Source organism: Arvicola amphibius, chromosome 15, assembly GCF_903992535.2.
Source record: "Arvicola amphibius chromosome 15, mArvAmp1.2, whole genome shotgun sequence".
NCBI classification, from domain to species: domain Eukaryota; kingdom Metazoa; phylum Chordata; class Mammalia; order Rodentia; family Cricetidae; genus Arvicola; species Arvicola amphibius.
The window spans coordinates 16229230-16241347 of record NC_052061.1 but is presented as its reverse complement, the minus strand read 5'-3'; the positions used below and the strand labels follow the sequence as shown (position 1 = coordinate 16241347).

The window sequence follows — 12118 nt, the reverse complement described above, 5'->3', positions numbered from 1 at the left end:
ATGAGCCCAGTGTAGTGGGGGCAGCCATCACACCCAGATGAGCCCAGTGCAGTGGGGGCAGTCATCACATCCAGATGAGCCCAGTGCAGTGGGTACAGTCATCACATCCAGATGAGCCCAGTGCAGTGGGGGCAGTCATTGTGAGTAGACAGATGGCCTGGGGACAGTACATATGAGACTGGGCCACCTTAGGGAAGTCTGAAAGTGCCATGTAAGAAATAAAGATTTTACCCAACAAGTGGAAAGAAGAGAGTCCTTTTTTCTTTAATGTAGGGAACACTTCAAAATTTGCATGTCATTCTTGTGCAGGGCCATGCTAATCTCTGTATTGGTACAGTTTTAGGATGTGTGCTGAAGAAGTAAGCACCAAAGAGACGTTGTTACAGGCAAATATGACATGATAAAGAGATTGTTTTAGCATATTCATACGGCAGTGGAGTAGAGAGTGTCATGAGGCAAGGTTGGTTAGCAAGTGTCCTAGTCATCGTCCTGTGGCTGTGAAGAGACATCATGACCAAGGCAACTCTTATTTAAAAAGCATTTAATTGGGGACTTGCTTACATTTTCAGAGGTTTAGTCCCTGACATCATGGCAGGAAGCATGGTGACAGGCAGGCCGACTAAAGAAGTAGCTAAGAGTTCTACACCAAAGCCCATCCCCAGTGACACACTTCCTCCAACAGGGCCATACCTCCTAAGCCTTTCAAATAGTGTCACTCTTGATGATCAAGTTCAGATCTTTGAGCCTATAGAGGCCATTTTCTTTCAAGCTACCATGCACAGGAAGCCTCTGACAGTCTACAAGAGGCCCATGGTCATAAAGATCCAACCATGATTAAGGAATAGGAAGGCACGGTCTGCAGGTCAAGCAACCAGAATCTCATCGTGGAGAGAAGGAAGAATAAAGGAGGCTCCTTTGCTGAACCAGAATTCACAGGCAAGAATCTGGGGACTTGGATGTAAGAAGATGAGGACAGCTCACTACTGACATTTCTCTAAAAGTACACTTTAGGATTTCTAAATGGTCCGAAATTGTGGCACGGTCCAACTTTCTGGGGACAAAAGCAACTCAGAACTGAGGGAAGGGGGTAATCCCTTCTCCCTATTGCCCACCCACTCCGTAAGGAGGGGGTAATCCTGTGTCCATACTGCCCACCCACTCTGTAAAGAGAAGGTAATCCATTGTCCACACTGCCCACCCACTCCGTAAGGAGGAGGTAATCCCATCCATACTGTCCACCCATTCTATATCTTTGTAACTCATCTTGTTTTCTCAGTCTCTCTGGAGCTCAAACCTGGAACTCACTGATTTGGATAGATTGGCTGATCAGAGAGAGCCAGAGGTCTGCCTATCTCTGGCTCCCCGGGACGGAGGTCACAGGCACGTGCCACCATGCCTAGCTTTCTCATAGATTCAGAGATCTAAACTTCTGTCCTCACACTTGCAGGGCATGACAAGCGCTTTACAAATGAAACTCTTCTAAGCCCCTTCTCCTAGGTCCTGACTACAATGTGCCCTGCTTATACCAGCAGTCCTCATTAGAATCACTGTTCTGAAGGGCTTCCTCTGTTTGCCACCTCAAGCTTAGGACTCCTCCGTACTGCCCCCATGCACAGGCTGTTTGCACCATTATGATGTAGGCTCTGCTTCACACAGCTTCTTAGAAAGCTCAGTCCCTAAAAAAAGAGAAGGTGGCAAATGTCCACATCCAGACACAACCATGGTCCTAGCCAATACTCCGGCTGTAACCTATCAAGTGGCCTTCTGTAGAATAATCATTCTGCACACTGTGAATATGTATTTCTCTCATTGGTTAATAAAAAGCTGACAAGCTGGTAGCCAGGCAGGAATTATAGGTGGAACAGCGGGACGCAGAGGACTCAGGGAGGAGAAGGGTGGAGTCAGAAGAGACACCAGTCACCAAGGAACCAGGACGTGTAGAAAATGAATCCTTGAGCCACGTGATGAAACGTAGATAAGAAATATGGGTTAATTTAAGTGTAAGAGTTAACTAGCAGCCTGAGCTATCGGCCAAGCATTTATAAAGACTATTTAGGAATTGGCAGTTGGGACAGAAAAGCTCCACCTAAAAATGCCAGTGCAGAGACTCTAACCATGCCATGCCCAGACAACTGTCCTACAGAAACTGCATAGCCAGAGCAGGGTTCCTCAAGCCACCAAGTTTCTGGTAATGTGTCACCAGGAACAGAAAACTGATACAAGCATGAGCTGGTGAGGTGACTCAGCAGGAAAGGGACTTGCTGCCAAACCTGATGACCTGAGTTTGATCCCCAGAACCCACATGATGGGAAGAAAGAACAATTCGTGCAAGTCATCCTCTGAACTCCATAACTGTGCAGTGGTGATTGAGCAAGCCCGTGAGCACCTGTGTGTGTGTGTGTGTGTGTGTGCGCGCGCGCGCGCACACACACACACACACACACACACATTTTATAGTGTTATCTTACTATTCCCATTTGTTTGGGTTCTTTTCACTACAGGAATGCAAAATATCTAGAAAGAGGAAAGACTGCTCCGATTTCAGCTTGAGAGAAGAGTCGAGAACTAGAGGAGAGAAGGTCGAGAACTGGCGGAGAGAAGGGTAGAGAACTAGTGGTCATGGTCAGGGCTCTGTCACAAGAGCAGAGCCACCAGAGTTCTAGAGGAGCAGAGACTGATTATAGCAATTAGACTTTGCACACATGGCGATAGCTAAGGAAGTGAACTAACTTCAGAGGGTCTGAGAAAGAGTCACAAACCAATCCTAAGAGCTGGCATGAGGGGCTCTTACAGCTTGCGGGGCAGTCTAAGGAGTCAATAGTACCCAGCTACTCCTGCGGGCTGTGAAGGCAAGCTCGACCTGTAGCTGGCTGTGGGCTACAGGGCGTTTCCTCTGCGTTCTGCCACCAAGGATCTGCCTGGGCAAGAAGGAAGATCTGCTTCTTTGTTTTGGTAAGCAACAGTTCATTCACTCAGGAAGATAAGCCGTAAACAACACAGAAGAACACAGAATACCAGGCAGTGGTGGCACACACCTTTAATCCCAGCACTTGGGAGACAGAGGCAATAGGATCTCTATGAGTTCAAGGCCAGCCTGGTCTACAGAGTGAGTTCCAGGGCAGCCAGGTCTACACAGAGAAACCCAGTCAAAGAAGACGAGGAGGAGAATTCAGGACCAGTTAGAAGTCTACCTACCATTCTAACCATGGTGACCTGAGAGTCACCTCCTCCCTCGTTCTAAATCTCATTCAAGCTCATCTCTGTCCTGCTATATCCAGAACCATTCATAAAGCATAATCTACTTTTGTTTTTTCTTTTCTTTTTTTAGAATTTATTTTTATGTGCATTGATGTTTTGCCTGCAAATATGTCTGTGTGAGGGTGTTGGATCCACTGGAATTGGAATTACAGACATTGTGGGTGCTGGGAATTGAACCCAAGTCTTCTGGAAGAGAGCAGTCAGTGCTCTTAACTGCTGAGCCATCTCTCCAGTTCTGAATAAATATCTTATGTACAGAAAACTGTGCGATCACTCTTAGGTACATTTACCTTAGCACAGTTCCATATTTCATACCAACCAACAGTAATGTTGACACTAAAATCAAGAGCTTTGTATCTGAAAGAAAACTCAGGGGAAATGGAACACAGTCTTGGAAATTCTTATATTCCTCTTAAAATTTAATTATCAAACACTGTGCGTGCCAGGATAAGTCATGCCAGTATGAGTAAAACTGGGTTTGCCTGACACAGCCCCAGCCCTTTAAACTCTGGTTCATTGGGTAGAATATTGACATAGAACATTAGTAACATTTGTGCTAGTCTACGCCAGCCAGTAAGATTCTGAGTCACAACTGTGTCATAAAGGAGTTGGGAGTCAAAGGTGAGTCAGGCATGTGCAGGTCTGTGTGTGACCTGTACTCATGTACAGGTCTGTCAGGAGCCATTTCAGGCCTCTCCTTTCTCACAGGGCCTTGAAGTAGCCTTGGGACAGAAAACTTAAAGTTAACTGAAACATTGAGGGTTAATCTTAGAGACTCAAAGGCATCATAGAGTGCCCACATTGTTCCTTGCTTATCACTAACTTCAGGTGTTCTAACCACTGACCTTGCAACTACCCCGCATAGCTGCCAAAGCCACCCTCTCTCTGCCCACAGTCCCTCTCTGAACGACTACTTAAGACGAAAAGCCTGCTTCAATAAACTGAGACCTTGACAATTGTACCCTGCTTGGTCTTGTTCTTCTCTCCCCCCATGTCTCTTCCAGATAGCGCCTCTTCAGAGACCCTGAATAGCTGACCCGCTGGTAGGTTACACAGGTCTGTGTGTGACCTGTACCCCTGTACCTGAGTGTAAGTCAGGCATGTGTAGGTCAGAGTATAGCCTCAATGACAATCTTTGACACCCACCTTTTCAAAAAATTTATTTTAGTATGTGCACATGTGTGTGTTTGTGATTGTGGGTACAAGCAGATCACAAGAGGACATTGGATGCCCTGGATCTGGAGATAGAACATCAACCTACCTGACATGAGGGCTGGGAACAGAACTTGGGGTCCTCCACAAGAGCAGAACAGACTCTTAATTACTGATTCTTCTCTCCAGTCCTACTGCCCACCTGTGTGAGTAAGGGCTTCTTGCTCTGTGCATCCTGAGTGCCAGGCTAACTGGTCCCCAGCCTTCTGGAGATTCCGCTGCCTGTTCTCTCGTCTCACATAAGAGCCCTGGGGTTAGGCCAATGCTACCACGTTCATCTTTATGTATGTTCAGGGACCTGAACTCAGGTCCTTGCATTTGCACTGCGAGCCCATTACCTACCCACCCAGCTAGCTACTCCACCCCTAAACAAGTCTTTAAGACTTGGTATACATGTCAGCAGTGGTTATACATGCCTTTAATCCGAGCACTCGAAAGGCAGAGACAAGCAGATCTCTGTGAGTTCAAAACCAGCCTGGTCTACAGAGCAAGTTTCAGAAAGGCTCCAAAGCTACAGAGAAACCTTGTCAGAAAAAAAAATGGTACACACACACACACACACACACACAGACTAAAAAAATTAAATTTCCCAACCTTAAAATAATCTGGTTATGAAAACTACAGTCTCTTCCCAAAGCTAAAATTCTTTAAATCCTGAATAAATACAATATATAAATAATGCAATATGTAATAATATAACAAGAGCTCATTATTAGAAATATTAGAGATTAACTATTATTGGAAAGAAACTAGGCCATCAAGCTTTCTTGGATATTACCTATTATTGCACAAAAGTCAACTAACTATCAAGGTCAAAATTTGTTCTCTCTCTCCCTCCCACCCTCCCTCCCTCCCTCCCTCCCTCTCTCTCCCTCTCTCTCTTTTTCTCTCTCTCACTCTTGCTCTCTCTCTCTCAACGCATGAGGCACAGATACAGCTCTCACCTCACAGCAATGCCGTTGACTCAGTGTTCCTGTAAACTTCAGATCTAGAGATTGTCACCCATTTGCTCTTCCAGAGACACACGGCCCTGATTTCAAGACACCTGTCACATCGTATCGCACTTTTTTAAAATGCCCATGACAGTGCAACCGAAAATTCAAATTTAATGAATTTGAGTGGGTCAGCAGCACCCTTCCCGTGATTTTCAGCTGGTTTTTGAGGCCGACATTTCTATTCAAGGTGAGCATTTATGCAAAGCTGAGCCCATCCCACAGAGGGAAAGTCCTCTTACCGGTGTCTATGATCATTCAGTTCAATGAAGACACGATGATGAGAATCAAATGTGAAGATGGCTGAAATAATTGGGTAAAGTCCACATCAGGTTGGTTCAGTGGTCACATGCAAATCAGGGCATATTAAAACATTATAACAGACTGTATTCTCTTTGGATAAAACGGGAATGAGGATGGTGGTGCCTCGATCAATTTCAGAAGACACTAGCAAGTAAAATGTAAACCACTGATATTTATACAGGTGTGAATAAAAGTAAACATCACTGTGTAATATAAATATAGGCGGAATTCTGTCCCAAACACCTGGTTTCTAATTCATTCCTTCCCATAAGAATAGTTCTAAAGCAATTAGCCAGTAATGGAAGCAGTACGGAGTTGGAATACTGGAGGTGAGGGATTACTTCTAATACTCTTGGCTTTGCTGGGTTGGGTAGGGTTCCTTCCATTTGACATGCCAAATCCAACCTCTTCCCTTCTCTGCCATGCTCCAGGCCCATAAGCAAGCTCCCTTGTCCTCTGGCTTCTACTAGATCTCACCAGCCAAGAGCCAGAGTGGGTGGAAAAGATCGGAGAAAGACCTGTTTCCACTCTGCCGGTGGGTAAGTCCAGCACAAGTCAGTGCTCTGCACACAGCCGGCCTCACTCCATGTTCTAGTGACACGGTACACAACTACTCCATGTGCCTTCTATGCTCCTTGCTGACACCTGCTGTAAACAGTCCCTCACTGAACTCTCTCTATGCACTAGATTTAATTTATCATTTGTTTTTATCTGGACTCCTAAATGAATTAGTCAGAAGTTCAGGATTCTTTGGCAATTAGTGTTATTCAAAAAAGTTGTTGGACAGTAACAAAAAGTATGACTGTTTTTTCTTTACCCTGTTATGGTTTCTTTAGCAAGTTTGAGGGGACTGCACCTTTGAGATTGTCTCTCAGCTCTTCTTTAAGCTTATGTAGCCTCACTTTTATTAAAATGACTTTTGGTTTATGTGCTGTCTTAAAGAGTAGAGAGCAAGTAAGCAGCTTTGCCAGATTGACTCAAGTCGGCCCTCTGTGATCCCACTGTAGTGTGTGTGTGTGCGTGTGTGTGTGTGTGTGTGTGTGTCAGAGAGAGAGACAGAGACAGACAGATAGACAGAGGTGAAACAAGTCTAGCTTTGAGTTTAATTTTTTTTTAATATTTGTGAGCTTTTCTTTAGTATTCCTGCTAGGATTTTAGTTACGGTTAGGTTTAGACTTTGGCTGGAGTTAGAAATAGGATTAGATATAAACTTTAAAATGGAGCTATGGCAGCATTAAACTTAAGGTTCATATGATTAGGGTTAGGAATAGAGATTGGTGTAACACTGGTACAGGATATAGTCACTGTTAAAAATGGTTTATAGTTAGTTTTACACTGGGTTATGTGACCAGTTAAGGTCATTTAATTCCTATTGAGAGACAATTCCCAAGGACAATGGTACATGGTTTCTAACAACTTTTATTCTAGAGTGTCTTTTCAAGGGTGCTTATAAACAGCCTCAGGCAGGAAGCACATCTTTTCCTAACCAAGGCTGTAAGAAGAGACAAAGTCTGCCTCCAGGTGAGCTTATGGTTCTCTAGAGGAGACTGGAAATTCTAAGCATGCCCACTGTACCTGAAGCATGTCAGTGGCCTCTTCACATAAGCCTTTGGGACTTGAAAACAAGGGCCACCAATGCAAGCATGCTCCTGTTCCTTCTGACTGCTGTCTTACGAGTAAATGTGCCCTGTTTTTCATGTCTTCGGCTAACACTTAAGGACTGAGGAAGTTAAACAGCTAGTTTAAGTGTGGATCCCCTTCCTACCGCTGTCACAGAACTCCCAAGATAATTGACTACTAAGGAGAAAGGAGTATTCTAGCTCACCAACTACAAGGTTGATTGAAAGAACCCATAGATTTTAGGGCCTCTGGCATTGTTGTTAAGACAGTCACAGCAGGTTGCACAGGGCACAGAAAACAGTTTATTTCATGGCCAAGAAGCAAAGGGTAACAGGAAGGGCCCATCTGACATCATGCTCCTAGGGCCCTAAGGACCTACCACCTCCCCCCAGTAGCACCACCCTAGAGACCAAGCCCTTCAACATATGGGCCTTTGGGAGACATCCGTCACTCAAACCATAGCAGCTTGGACACACAGTCATAGCTCATGCCCTTCCAGACCTTGCCAGCCTAATAGCATCCTTGGATTAGCTTCCATCCTGAAGTTGGGTCATTTTTGTATCAGGCCTGCTGCTTTTGACAATGGTAGCCACTTTCCCTCTAGATACTCTGGGCCATGAAGTGTTGGTAGCTTATTCTGGGTCTATATCCTTCCACCTTCATTGATTAGAAGGCCAATAGCATTACATTGCTTCTCCAGTAGAAGCTACAATCACAGGAAATGGTCACTAAGGCAGTATGGGCAGTAACTCTTCTTCTTTTACCAATGCTTTTCTCTGGCCCCATCTGGGGAAATAAAGTCAGAATTTAATGCCTAGGTTAGCAACACATGAAAAATCCATTCCCATGTCCCTCTCTTACATGCCTTAAGTTCTTTCCTCTTTGTCTGCGGTGATGGCAGATAAGAGCACTGGCTGCTCTTCCAGAGGACCTGGGTTTTCTCCCAGTAACCACATGGCAGCTCACAACCATACATAACTCCAGTTCCAGAGAATCTGATGCTTTCTTCTGTCCTCTGTGGGCAGCAGACACATGCACGAGGCACAGACATTCCTGCAGACAACATACCCACACACATTAAAAACAAAATAAATTCTTTCCTCTATAGTATGTGAAGGAAATATCAGGGCTTGGCTACATTCAGTGCAGAGCCCCCCTGTTCAGTTAGCATGGCTTGCATGGAAGAGTGCTGGCAGGGTCTGTTAATTTTATGACGTTGCTGTGACCACAAAGCCTGAGTGAATTGACTTCAGGGAAGACTTATGATGGTTTATGGTTCCTGAGGGTCCCATCCATCAGCGCACAGAGAGCATGGTACCGCAGCTCAGTTGATGGCATGAGACACACGTGGTGGAGACCCCAGAGTTCAGGGCAAGAGCCCACAGCAGGTGTAACCCCCAAAGCCCTTTCCTTTGATTGCTTCTAGCAGGGTGGCTCTATTTCCTACAGGCTCCACAGGTTCCCAAAAACAGCACCACCAGCGAGGGGGCAAACGTTCAAAACTGGCATTTCAGATTCAAGCCACAACCGATGACAGAGGTTTCAACACATACACCAGCCATGAAATACTTTGGCCTTGGAGTACACCTTCCATCCACCTTAAATTCCATGGCATGTAACCATTGGAGCACAATGCACCAAACTCTGAAACCCATAATACTCACCTGCTTTCAGTGAACCCCGAGACAAGGACAAACTGCAGCATCTGAGCCAGGCTGTCCAGTGTCACTGGGTGTGTGGAGGACACCTGAAAGGGCAAACTCTCAATGAAAGGACAGGATGTCTGGGGGCGCTGCACCCTTGAAACGTGGAGCTGCGCAGGAATGAAGTAGCAGTATCCCAAATTATTACGCGTCCTGTGGGGAGTTCTGAGCTCCTGAAGCTTTCCACCTGGAGGATGGGAACAGCTATGGGGTTTGTTCTTCAGCTGTTTCCTTTTTCCATTCCAACTGGTATGGAAAATGCCTATAGTGACTCTGTTTTAAGTTGGAGTATTTCTGAATCTGCATCAACTCCTGACAAGCCACAGTCTACACATTAGCTTGTGTGTACTTCTGGTACTCACTTCGGCAGCACATATACTAAAATTGGAACGATGCAGAGAAGATTAGCATGGCCCCTGCACATGGATGACACACAAATTCATGAAGCCTTCCATTTTTTTTAAAAAAAAGAGTATTTGGGGGCCCTACCAGGGTTGTCTAATTGTTCCTCCTGTTTTATAATGGATCACTGGTGAGTGTGCCCAGTTTTCAGTTACAGTAGCTGGTTTATGATGGATAGTTCAGGACGCCTAGTCATTTATTGTCCCCACGTGTGATGTTTTACTTCTATCAGGAATAGATGAGCTAAAAATGGCTTTTCAAATGAAGAATGGTGATAGTGTGGGCTTCTTCCAAAACCAGCAGTGCTTTCTCTGCAAGTTGGGGTCTCCAAACAACACCTTTGCGGCATACATACATCCTGTGATGCTGGACTTCCTGGCTCAGATGCTGCAGCAGCTTGTCCCTGTCTTGGGGTTCACTGAAAGCAGGTGAGTATTATGGATTTTCATAGCTTGGTGCAATGTGCCTAAATGTGGTCTTGTCACATGCTGTATTTCTTTGTGGTGGATTGTGGGCGGTGATGCCACATCCCTTCTCCATAGAAAGGATTTCTCAGTGTGCCCCACATCTCTGGACACCTTGAAACATCAAAGAGGTAGGGCCCTGAACTTTTATAGGATTTATTTGCTGTCCTTTTAATTTTATTAGTAGTATAATTTTGTTTGCATATGAGGGTAGTTGCTCACAGAGTCCAGAAGAGAGAGTTGGGTTCTCCATAACTGGAATTACAGGTGGTTGTGAGCTACCTGACATGGGTGCTGGGAACTGAAATCCATCCTCTGTAAGAGCATGTACTTCTTTTTAATTTATGTGCATTGGTGTTTCCCTGCATGTGTGGGGGTGTCAGCTCCCCTAGAACTGGAGTTACAGATAGTTGCATGAGCTTCCATGTGGGTGCTGGGAATCGAACATGGGTCCTCTGGAAGAGCAGTTCGTGTTAATAGCTGAGCCGTCTCTCCAGCATGCACTCTTAGGCACTGAGTCATTGCCAGTCAGTCTTTTACTGGCGAAACATAACACCCCACACAGATAAAGGAATTACATCCCGACCTGTTTGCACGCTTTTACAGCAGCAGCAATAACTACAACACTGATATTTTGGGGCTGTCTAAACTAAGCTGCTCAAGATGTGATTTACAGGCACTGTTTATATTAGCAGTAACATTGAAGCTGGGCCTTGTGCTCCTTCCCCAAGCTGCACACAAGAATAGCAATAGGATTCTGTGGTCTTTTGGCTTCTGCAACTGGCCAATGTCAAGTCCAAGCATCTCCCCTGTTTCCTCCCTATAGTTCCTAAATGTTCTTCTTTGAACCCATGTTGGCTTACCTCATGGCTGCCCCCAAACAGAGGGGAAGGAACCTTTCCCCCATATACCCTTATGGGTTATATTGCTTGTGATTTATTAGCTTGGTTTGTCATGTGGAAGGAGGTTTTTTAAGATTTATTATTTTAAAAAAAAAACAAAGAAAACAAACTTTTTTCATTATGAATACCAATCCAAGTTCCCACTCCCTCCACTCCTCCCATTCCCTCTACATACCCTCCCAGCCCACCCCCAGCCAATCCTCAGAGAGGGTAAGGCACATTGCTTTGGGGAAGGTCCAAGGCCCTCCCTACTACATCAAGGCTGAACAAAGTATCCATCCAAAGAAAATAGGTTCCCAAAAAGCCAGTACAAGCAATAGGAATAAATCCTAGTGCCACTGCCAGTAGCCTCTCAGTCTGCCCCAGTCATGCAACTGTCAACCACATTCAGAGGGACTAGTTTCATCCTGTGCTTGTTTCTTCCCAGTCCAGCTGATGTTGGTGAGCTCCCCTTTGCTGTAGGAATTCCTAAAGCCAGTAGCCTTTAAGTTACCTGCCCATTTGGGAGTGGCCTCATATACTATTTATTCTGATGTAAAGCATGTGTCCAGTCTCTCTTTTCCAGCCAATGGATTTAGTTGCTGTTCCCTGTTGGAGCAGAGGATTTGATCTATGAGTCTACCCCTAAATAAAAAGTTTTATTATACTCAATTCTGAGCTAGTGTGGGATTTGTGTGTGTGTGTGTGTGTGTGTGTGTGTGTGTGTGTGTGTGTGTGTGTTCCTCTTCTCCCATTAGCTCAGGTAGACTGTTTCAGCAGGTAAATCCATCAGGTCCGGCTGGTACAGTCATTTCTTTGGTCTTTTGTGGGCTCTCTTTTAGGGTTGGCAGATTTGTTTATGCCCTGTCTTTCCAGGAAAAGTCTAGGACACAGCACTTGGCAGTGAAGCAGGGGCAAATAGATCCAAAGATGAGTTGGGAGGAGTGAGTGGGTGATTCTGGCTCTAGTTATCCATGCATGCAACTGAGGCCTGACGGGAGCATTAGAGGAGGAGATAACAAAACGCCGACCTTTCCTGTATGGTGTGTCAGTGTGCCTTTCTGCTATAGCCCCAGTTGCGTGGTTCTTGCTATGGGTAGGGAGATGCACAGCTAAAGCTGAGCCATCATCACCAGTTGGAGTATTTGTGGAAGGGATTCCAGGATGGCAGTCTTTGCCTATGTGATATTTGTCAGGTCCAAAGGAAATTCTGTTTCCCCAAATTCCAAAAGGCAAAAGGAACAAATGCCTGGTGACTAGTAGTATACCAAAGTGCATGCTGG

General features: G+C 45.3%; 2 non-coding genes across 2 annotated transcripts; one reads left to right on the top strand and one right to left on the bottom strand.

Annotated features, from left to right (window-relative positions):
* Nucleotides 1-265: 265 nt before the first annotated feature.
* LOC119802420 lies at nucleotides 266-367 on the bottom strand. Its single transcript, XR_005283431.1, has one exon. It is a non-coding gene; the product is annotated as a U6 spliceosomal RNA (small nuclear RNA).
* Nucleotides 368-9442: 9075 nt separating this feature from the next.
* Nucleotides 9443-9549, top strand: LOC119802410. Its single transcript, XR_005283422.1, has one exon. It is a non-coding gene; the product is annotated as a U6 spliceosomal RNA (small nuclear RNA).
* The last annotated feature ends 2569 nt before the right edge of the window (nucleotides 9550-12118 follow it).